Here is a 9,121-nt window from a genome sequence, read left to right as displayed (position 1 = left end):
TTCACCAAACAAAACACCCGAGATCTATGAATTTTATTGTATGTTAAGGATGAAAGTGAAAGAGGAGAGTAAAAAAGTTGGCTTAAAGCTCAACATTCAGAAAACTAAGAAAGATCATGGCATCTGGTCCCATCACTTCATGGGAAATAGATGGGGAAACAGTGGAAACAGTGTCAGACTTTATTTTTGGGGGCTCCAAAATCACTGCAGTTGGTGATGGCAGCCATGAAATTAAAAGACGCTTACTCCTTGGAAGGAAAGTTATGACCAACCTAGATAGCATATTAAAAAGCAGAGACATTACTTTGTCAACAAAGGTCCGTCTAGTCAAGGCTATGGTTTTTCCGATGGTCATGTATGGATGTGAGAGTTGGACTGTGAAGGAAGCTGAGCACCGAAGAATTGATGCTTTTGAAGTGTGGTGTTGGAGAAGACTCTTGAGAGTCCCTTGGACTGCAAGGAGATCCAACCAGTCCATTGTGAAGGAGATCAGTCCTGGGTGTTCACTGGAAGAACTGATGTTGAGGCTGAAACTCCAATACTTTGGCCACCTCATGCAAAGAGTTGACTCATTGGAAAAGACTCTGATGCTGGGAGGGATTGGGGGCAGGAGGAGAAGGGGACGACAGAGGATGAGATGGCTGAATGGCATCACCAACTTGATGGCACATGAGTTTGGGTGAACTCCGGGAGCTGGTGATGGACAGGGAGGCCTGGTGTGCTGCGATTCATGGGGTCGCAAAGAGTTGGACATGACTGAGCAACTGAACTGAAGGATAAATCTATTTTTTTAATTGTTTTAAAGCAAAGGTGAGATCTGATGGGAGTAACCACCATCTTATCTTCTAGGCTCCAATAATCACTATCCTCAGGCACTCTTTTCATCAAGCTACCTCTACACTCAAGAATCCAAAATGACTTATTACTTGTCCTTTCAAATCCATATCTTTATTATCTCCTCCATACAAAACTTCCTCCATTAACTTCTCCCACTTCCCACCCTACCACTGGTATCTGCTCACTGTCCCATGCAGATAATTTGCTTTTTCCTACCTGAATCTCCTTGGGTCCTTACCTGGCCTAGATCCTACTCAAGTGCTCTCTGCCCTTCAAATTCCATTTTAAATTAAGGAGCCTCCTTCAGAGTGGAATTCTTGGTTAATTCTAGTCAATTTGAGCACGCTATGTTCCCTCAGCTCTTATGTTCATTTATTGGATAATATGGTGTATACCCCAATTTTAATAAAATGCGCAGAGACTGTGGCTAGGGATCCCTTTGTATTTCTCTGCAGAACCCATTTCAGAACCAGCATCAACGGGCCAGCTTATATGGTATCCAGACAAGGGCAAATAGCTGTTTAACCAAGGACCAAAGAGAATCATATAGAAGGGAGCTCTGAGGCCATTCAGGGACCTAAGTGGGCTGTTGGCTTTTCCTCTTTCAAGCAAACAGTTCAACAAGGAAGGATCTGGTCCCCACTGAAACAGCAAGTGGCTGAGAACAAGGTTGTATTCTTTTTCTGCTCACCCTTCCCTCTTCTTTAACTAGTGAGGAAAAGACCAGCACTGCTCTGAGCGGGGCAGAGCCAGTTTCCAGGGCTCAGATTTCCATAGTGCTAAAAGGACCCGATCCAGAAGGAAGAAACGGGTGGCGGGAGCATTTAAGGCCAAGCAGGCACTCAAACCTCTTCCCTTAGATTTACACCCAACACGTATGCAGGAAAGCGAGTTACAAACACCGACGCTCACAACCACATATACACGTGCACGCCCAGCCCTACAGAAGCAGACGCGCATGCCCACTAACCCGCGTGCACCTACTTAGTTTTCTCTGCTATAGATGCCTCCCATGCCACCACCGCTCGGCCCAGCCTGGCTTCTCCTATCCCGGCACTGGGGAGGTTTACCAGCCCCGACCCTGCCAGGTCTGAGAAGACTGTGTCTCTATCCGGGGGGTGATGGGGTGGGGGCGGGAATGGCTTGTAGGGGAGGCCCTTTCCTCCAGGGCGGAAGCAGCGCGCTCCAGCCGGGCGGACTTAGCTCTTGTCCTGGGAACATCTGGAGGGGGCTGGGAGGGGGCTGGGAGGGGCGCGCATCCAGAGTGAACGCGGATTGGCTACGCGGGAGGGGGAGGCGGGGTCTGAGCGAGGGGCGGGGTTCATTGGCCCCTTTAAAGCCTTGACATCAAGAGGCGGCCCCAGCACCCCCCCTTTTCTCTGCCCCCCGCCCCAGAGCCGCGGCCATGGACCCGGCGGATCCGGCCTGCCCTGGCCCAGCTCAGCACCTGATTTTGGTGAGTTCTGGGCCCACTTGCAATTTAAAGGGCGGCGAGTGAAGGGTCTGTAAGCCCCGGGCCGAGGGTGGGAGGTATGGAGGGTAAGACTCTCGTGGCAGCCTTGGGCCGGAGAGGGCGGCGCAGCTTCCTGCCGGACCTCGCTGCCGTCCCCTAGAGCTCGCCGCCCTCACCCCGGGGGGACCAGCCGCGACTCTGTCCACCCCCACCCCACACCCTCCCGCCCCCCGCGCCATCCTCGCGCACACTCCGTGGCCCCGGAAGGGAAACTTTCCAGAGAGGGGGATGTTCCGGGGGGCCGGTCTCCCTCCCCCTTTAAAAGCTCTGACCTTGCCCCAGCTGCGCACCCCACCCCACCCGCATCCCACCGCCCGGGTGCCGTTAGCGGTGCCAGGTTGTTGCTGGGGGGAGACTCTCCCAAAGCGCAGGCGCGGAGAGGAGCCTCGGGCTCCTCTTCTCACTCCTTGCAGTCCCGGTGGCCTGGGGCGGTGGGGCGTAGGGGAGGTGGGGAGAGGCGGAGAGCTCGGGGTCTCCCGGAACGACCCTTCGGTGGCTTTGAGGGGCTGCGGAAAGGAGAAAGGGAGCTGGGCAGGCTGAACACTAAAGAGGCTGAGGAAGGGAGAAGGGCTGGGCAGGGAGTGGAGCCAGGGCAGCGCCTGCAGGAAAGGCTCTCTGGGTCCTGGCTGCGGTGCCAGAAGAATGCAGAGAATTTATCTGTGCCCGACACTCCCCTGGCCTAGACCGACTAGAAGACCGACTGTCTGAACCCCAGCCCCGGTCTCCTGATCCTGGGCCCAAGGCCCCGCGGTCTCTCCGGCCCTGGCGCCGCCCCAAGGGCACGGAGGACCCTTATCTCCCACAGGCCTGGTTTTCCAGGTGTCTCAGCGCTATCCACTGACCTGTCCAGCTGCTACTTCTTAAACGCCGGCCTTCCTGAGAAGCCAGGGGTCTTAGGCTGCCGCGTTGCCTGGCTGTAAAGGCAGAGCTTCTATTCCCTTCTTACCACTGCTCTCCCTCCCCTCCACGGGTCCTCCTGCTTAAGCACAATTGTCCGCCAGGGATAACGGTGGAAACAGATGCCTGGAACACGTGTGGTCCTGGAGGAGGGGTAGCGAAGGGTCAGAGTCTGACGGTTCAGTGGACAGTGTGTGTGCTTCGTTGGTCAGTGATGTCCGACTCTTTGCGACCCCATGGACTGCAGTCCGCCAGGCTCCTCTGTCCTTAGGGACTCCCCAGGCAAGAATGCTGGAGTGGGTTGCCATGCTCTTCTCCAGGGGATCTTCCCAACCCAGGGATCAAACCCAGGTCTCCCCGATTGCACGCGATGGACGGTACTTTGGGGAAAATGAACCTAACCCAGTTGCCCTGTTGCAGACTCTCTCTTGCAAGACATGCCAGCTGACTGGGAGACTCCTTGTCTTTCAAGAAAGGAGATAACACAGTTCACTTCTCATATTGGGTCCCTGTCCTTCTGAGAACAACCTGGGGTTAGTGGGTTTCTTACCTCAGAGAAACACTTGCATCCCTGTTTGGGGAGATATTCCCATGTAGTTCAACTTTGTTTTCAGTCTGTGGTCTGTGCATGAGGTGGTATTAGCTCTCCAGGTCAGGCCTTTGGAGGATGGTGAGAACCTGAAGAGGGAGATGGCCTGGGCTGCAGGGAAGAAGGCCCTTCTACAACAGGCAAATGGAAACCAAAGTGTGTGAGGATCAAACTGCTATCACTGTGAACTGGGAGTCAGAAGCTCTGGTCCCTGCCCTTCGTAGGTTGCTGTGTGACCTTAACCAAAGTAGTTTGCCTCTCTGGTGTTCCTTTCCCATATGTAAAATCCAGCAGTTGGACTAGAAAGCTCTACCATTCCTTTCCATGTTTTGACATTGTGTGGTTTCACTGATGAGTGAAATTGGAGGGGAGAAAGGTCCTCCAGCAGGGTAGCTAAGTTTGGAGAGGTAAATTGCTTAGGATTAGAACCTAGAGTTGGAGGGGTGCAGACTCCCTTATCCTGCCTAAGAATAACCACTGCCCTGCTCACCCCTGGTGCCTTGGAGTATGAACTGCTGGCTAGGATTTGGCCCACCCATCAAGGCCTCTGGTGAGACACCCTGGCAGGCCAGTCTTTGAGCTGGGCCTTTGGGGAGGGGTTGAGAAAGGAGAAGGCAGCCAAGGGCCAGCAGGGTAAGCAGATTCCCAGGAGACAGTTTGCATCTCAGCTGTTGGGACTTGTTTTAGGATCTGGGCCAGGGACTACGGCACACTCTTCCACTCTCTTATGGGAAGAGGGCAAGGAGAGCCCCACCGCTGTTGCCCAGCCTGGCCCCACTCAGCTCACCTCTGTACTCACCACCCCCAGCTCCCAGCCACCCTCCCAGACCCTGCCACACCAGCCCAGCAGCAGCAGAGAGAGGCTGCCCCAACCCCACCTTGCCTGGACTCCTTCCCTCCTGGGGATAGAGCTTGCTCAGGAGTCAGGCTCTCCAGGTTGGGACTTGCTCTCTAGCTCAAGAGCCAAAGGCCTTCACGTTCTCCTTGTTTGTTTTCACCCTTTGGTCTCCGGGTGCTGAGGGGGATATCAAAGGAGGTGTGGTGGGCAGAGAGGCCGTGGGACCAGTTGCACATGGAGCACATTCTCTTGCACTGCTTTTCCCTCTGCTTGCTCCCCAGGAGCCCTCTTCCCCTGGGCCTTGCTGCCCACGGGAGTGAAGCTACAGCAGAGGGTATTGAGGTTAGACCCCGAAGGAAGCCTTCCTCACTGCTAGGAGCCCCTGGGATGCAGAATGGAAGCTCCCAGGAAGGTCAGTTTCCCAGAAAGTAGCTAATGGTGGAGTCCCTGTCAGAGTGAAGGATGCGGCTGTTGCTAGGCAGAGGCTGCTGTTTCCTCTTGGGGTGTGGCTCTGAGGCTGGCCAGCCAGAGGCCCCGTTAGAAGCAGGAGGAGAAAGTACTCTTGCCTTGCAGCCAAAGAGGGGTCCCTGGCCCCCTCAGCCTTGGGTCATCAGAAGCACATCTCTCAGGACAAATGCTGCTTCTGCTCCTGCTTCCCCGGCTCCTCCCCTGATTCACCACTACTACCACTGTCTGCTTTGACAGTCCCCTCCCAAACCTGGCAGGCTCCTTCAGCCCTCAGTCTGGCTGCACTAATGGACTGATTGGATTTTCTATACTTGGGAGTTTAGGATTTCTGATTGAACATGCAAATTTATGTAAATCAATCTGGGATCTGCCACAGCATCAAAACAACATAGAGTCACAGGCTGGAAGGAATCCTAGAGACAGTCTAGTCCAACGCCCTCGTGTTAAAAATGGGGAAACTGAAAAAAAAAGAGGGAGGTGCGGTGAAATCTAGAGAGGAAGTGATTCATACAGTGGCGAGTGTCAGAAGCAGGGCTCCTGACTCTGGTCTGTTGTTTTACATTGTACCATTTGCCTTAAATTTCTTGTGCATGAGGGGGCTGGGCCAGATTTAAAGCAGAGAGGGCAGTTCTTGAACCTGAGATTGTGGAGACCTAAGCCCTTAGTGGGTCAGAGTTTTGTCTCAGGGTCCCCCATGGGCTCTGGTCAGCTCTGTTAACATGCTGAAGAAAAACAATGTCAAATTGTTTAGAGTAGCACCCTTAATATTTTTCCCCAGGCTCTGCCCTGGAGGGTTGGAAGACAAGGTCCTTCATTGGTTGCTACCTGGTTTGACACTTATGGTTCCCCAGAGCTGAGATTGTGTCTGTTCCCAGCATCTCTCACGGTACCAAGCACATGTAGTAAGCTGCAGTGCCTCCATCTTTTTGTTGTTGTTGTTAAGATTTTTTTTTATATGGACCATTTTTAAAGTCTTTATTGAATTTGTTGCGACATTGCTTTTCCTATTTATGTTCTGGTTTTTTGGCCCATGTGGAATCCTAACTCCCTGACCAGGGATCAAACCCACACCCCTCTACACTGGAAGGCGAAGTCTCAACTACTGGACCCCCAGGGAAGTCCTCAGAGCCTCCCCTTTCCATTTCCATGCACATTCCAGTGTCTGCTGCTTCCCTCCATGGGTACAGTGGGAAAAGACCTTTGGTCTTCTATAGTTCTCTGCCCACTGTCCTGGAAGTACGGACCAGCTGAGCCTCCTTGTGGATTTCTGAAGCAGTGGCCAACTAAGCAGGCTTTGCTGTAGGAAAGATCTCATTTTAAAAATCAGTGCCAAAAGTGTGTGGGGGCTACAGAGATGGGCTTGGATCCCAAAGAGGCAGTCTCCACACTTGAGATGATTTTGGTCTGATCTAGCCAGTCGGCTGCCAGGTGCCCCCTGCTCCCACTTCATGGACTGGGGCTGTGGTGTGGTGCTGTTTGGAGCGCTGAGCCCTCACTTACCCACAGTGGCTGTGTACGTTGCAGAGATGACGCTTTGGAGAGTAGTGTGTTCTGACTCAAGATCAAAACCCCAGACTCCCGGCCGAGGCTACCACCAGGCTCTGCTGTAGTCTGGGGAAGGGGCTTGGGACATATTTGGGGTCTTCCTCACCTTCACCCCAAACTCAAGTCTGGCCGCCTCTGAAAGAAGCACCCTTGTCTTCAGCACCGTCCCAAACCCAGCAGGTACAGGGCGGGCACCTCTGATTCTTCACTGCGCAGTGGCCCTCGGCATCCTATATCCTTAGCTCCCTGTGAGAGAAATCTTTCTCCCTGGGCCTCAGTTTCCCAGTCTGTTGCTGATGGATTAATAAGACATCATCTTTGGGGTGTGGCACCTGCTTGATAATTAGCATCTTCGCTTCTCTGGGAGTTACACAGATGAAAGAGGCCCAGGGAGGCCAGCTTGTTATTAAGGTGAATTATCATTGCTGTTAGTCCTGAATTCTAAAAATCCAGCAGCTGCTGGGAAGAGCCCAGTAAGCACAGCTCCCTGAACCTTATGCTGGTCAATAAGCTCTGGGAGTTCTCCAAGACTCACTAAGCTTTTTTTTTTTAAGTATAGGTATTTTGAAAGGAGAAACACCCCATTCTGCTGCTCATGCTGTTGCCTGAAACGCTGAGTACCGCTTGGGGTGTTGGTCTGCAGTTCTCACTTTAATGCAGGGCATGAAGTCGTCTCTCCCTGTAGACCCTTTGGGTAAGAGAGTGGTGAGGTCTTTCCTAGAGGGGAATGTGAGGGGCCCTGTAACTCCTGGGGTGTGGCGCTGGAGTCCTCGGCAGCCGCAGTTCCCAGGGGCTGATTCATTTCATCCCCAGCTGGCTTGATGTGGGGGCTGTAATTGGCCCTTTTGTGTGAGGATCTGTTGAGACACCCCCAGAACTTGCTCTCGGAAGCCCTAGGCACTTTCAGGAGCCCTTTACCCCACTTTACCTCCACCTGCCCCAAACATTCCCCTTGCCCAAGCTCCTACCTCTGCCCTTGGCCAACCTTACCCCTTTCCCAGGAGTGAGAATGAACCCAGCTCTTAGCTAGGAAGAAGTGGCCCTAATTTAACTTCTGAATAGTTTGTTGCTACCAAGGCACACCACAGCCGATGGCTGGGAGGGCCTCTCCCCAAACTTGGGGAGACACTACTGGGAAGAAAGGGAGAGAAAGAAACTGGTGTGCTTTGGCCAGACCCCACACTCCCCTGTGGAGACCTCTTCACCCTCCCTCATCCCTGGGGCCTGGTCCTTACAAGTCACATGGTCAAGTGTTTATTCCTTCTAACAGTTTTTTTTTAAGTTTATATTCTTTTTTTCACTAGATTTTTTTTTTTTTACAAAGTCCAAAAATCAAAATGATACAAAAAGGCATATATTGAGAAATCTCACTCTGACGTCCACCCTCTTCTTCCTCCATGTGGTGGTATGTGTGCTCAGTCGCGTCCAACTCTTTGTAACCCCGTGGACTGTAGCTCACCAGGCTGCTCTATCCTTGTAATTCTCCAGGCAAGAATACTGGAGTGGGTTGCCATTTCCTTCTCTAGGAGATCTTCCTGACCCAGGGGTCAAACCTGGGTCTCTTGAGTCTCTGCATTGGCAGGCAGATTCTTTACCACTGTGCCATCTCCCCCCATAGATGATCACTTCTTAATTTCTCTCTTTTCTTTTTGGTTGTTTGGGGCTTTTGCTGCTGCGAGGGCTCTTCTCTAGTTGCAGCGCATGGGCTCATTGCAGTGGTTTCTCTTGCGGCTGGTAGGCCCTGGAGCGTGCCGGCGTCAGTAGTTGGAGCACGTGGATCCAGTAGTTGTGGCGCACGGCTTCGTTGCCCCACAGCATGTGGGATATTAGTTTCCTGGGCCAGAAATCGAACCTGTGTCCCCTGCCTTGGCAGGCAGATTCTTAACCACTGGACCACCAGGGAAGTCCCATTAATTTCTTACATATCCCCCATCTTTTAATACAAAACCAAATACGAACATCCTTTTATCCCCCTTTACCCAAAGATAGCATGTGGCATGTACTATTTTCATCTGTTACCTGTTGGCAATATTTGTGTGTAGAGTGTTTTCTTCTGCCACCATGTTGGGTCTCTGATTTCTGTCCTTTAGCACCCACCTCAGGGTCCCCCAGTCAGCCCCAGGCCAGGAGCAGGGTTCATTTACTTTTGTATACCAGACTTCATTCAGATGCCAAAACCAGCCTCTCAGGGATGCTAAACCTCCAGCCAGCTCTTACTAAGTGTTCAGTGTGATGCCAGACTTTGGGGGTACAGTGGGGATCCCAGAAGTCCATGTCAATCAAAAATTAAGCAGTTATAGAATTAAAGCTGTGATGGAGGCTGCAAAGAAAGGACAAGTATTGTCAGACCAGATAGTCAGAGGCCCTATCCACCTTGGTGTCCGGGTGGGATGTGTGTATACTGGGGGCAGGCACGTGGCATAGCACAGAGCTG

General features: G+C 52.5%; 1 protein-coding gene across 3 annotated transcripts in view; it reads left to right on the top strand.

Annotated features, from left to right (window-relative positions):
• NCKAP5L (NCK associated protein 5 like) overlaps window positions 1–9,121 on the top strand; it is a 51,456-nt gene that overhangs the window by 18,170 nt on the left and 24,165 nt on the right. For 2 of the 3 annotated variants that reach the window (XM_070370738.1, XM_070370736.1), the window contains exon 1: window positions 2,163–2,293. The exons of the other annotated variant lie outside the window; for it this stretch is intronic. The gene's annotated coding sequence lies outside the window, so the exon portion shown is untranslated. Of the gene's footprint in view, window positions 1–2,162; window positions 2,294–9,121 lie in introns of those variants that run through there. 3 annotated transcript variants of the gene reach the window in all.

The sequence above is a fragment of the Bos mutus genome, chromosome 5 (genome assembly GCF_027580195.1).
Source record: "Bos mutus isolate GX-2022 chromosome 5, NWIPB_WYAK_1.1, whole genome shotgun sequence".
NCBI lineage: Eukaryota > Metazoa > Chordata > Mammalia > Artiodactyla > Bovidae > Bos > Bos mutus.
This window is presented reverse-complemented; position numbering and strand designations above follow the sequence as displayed.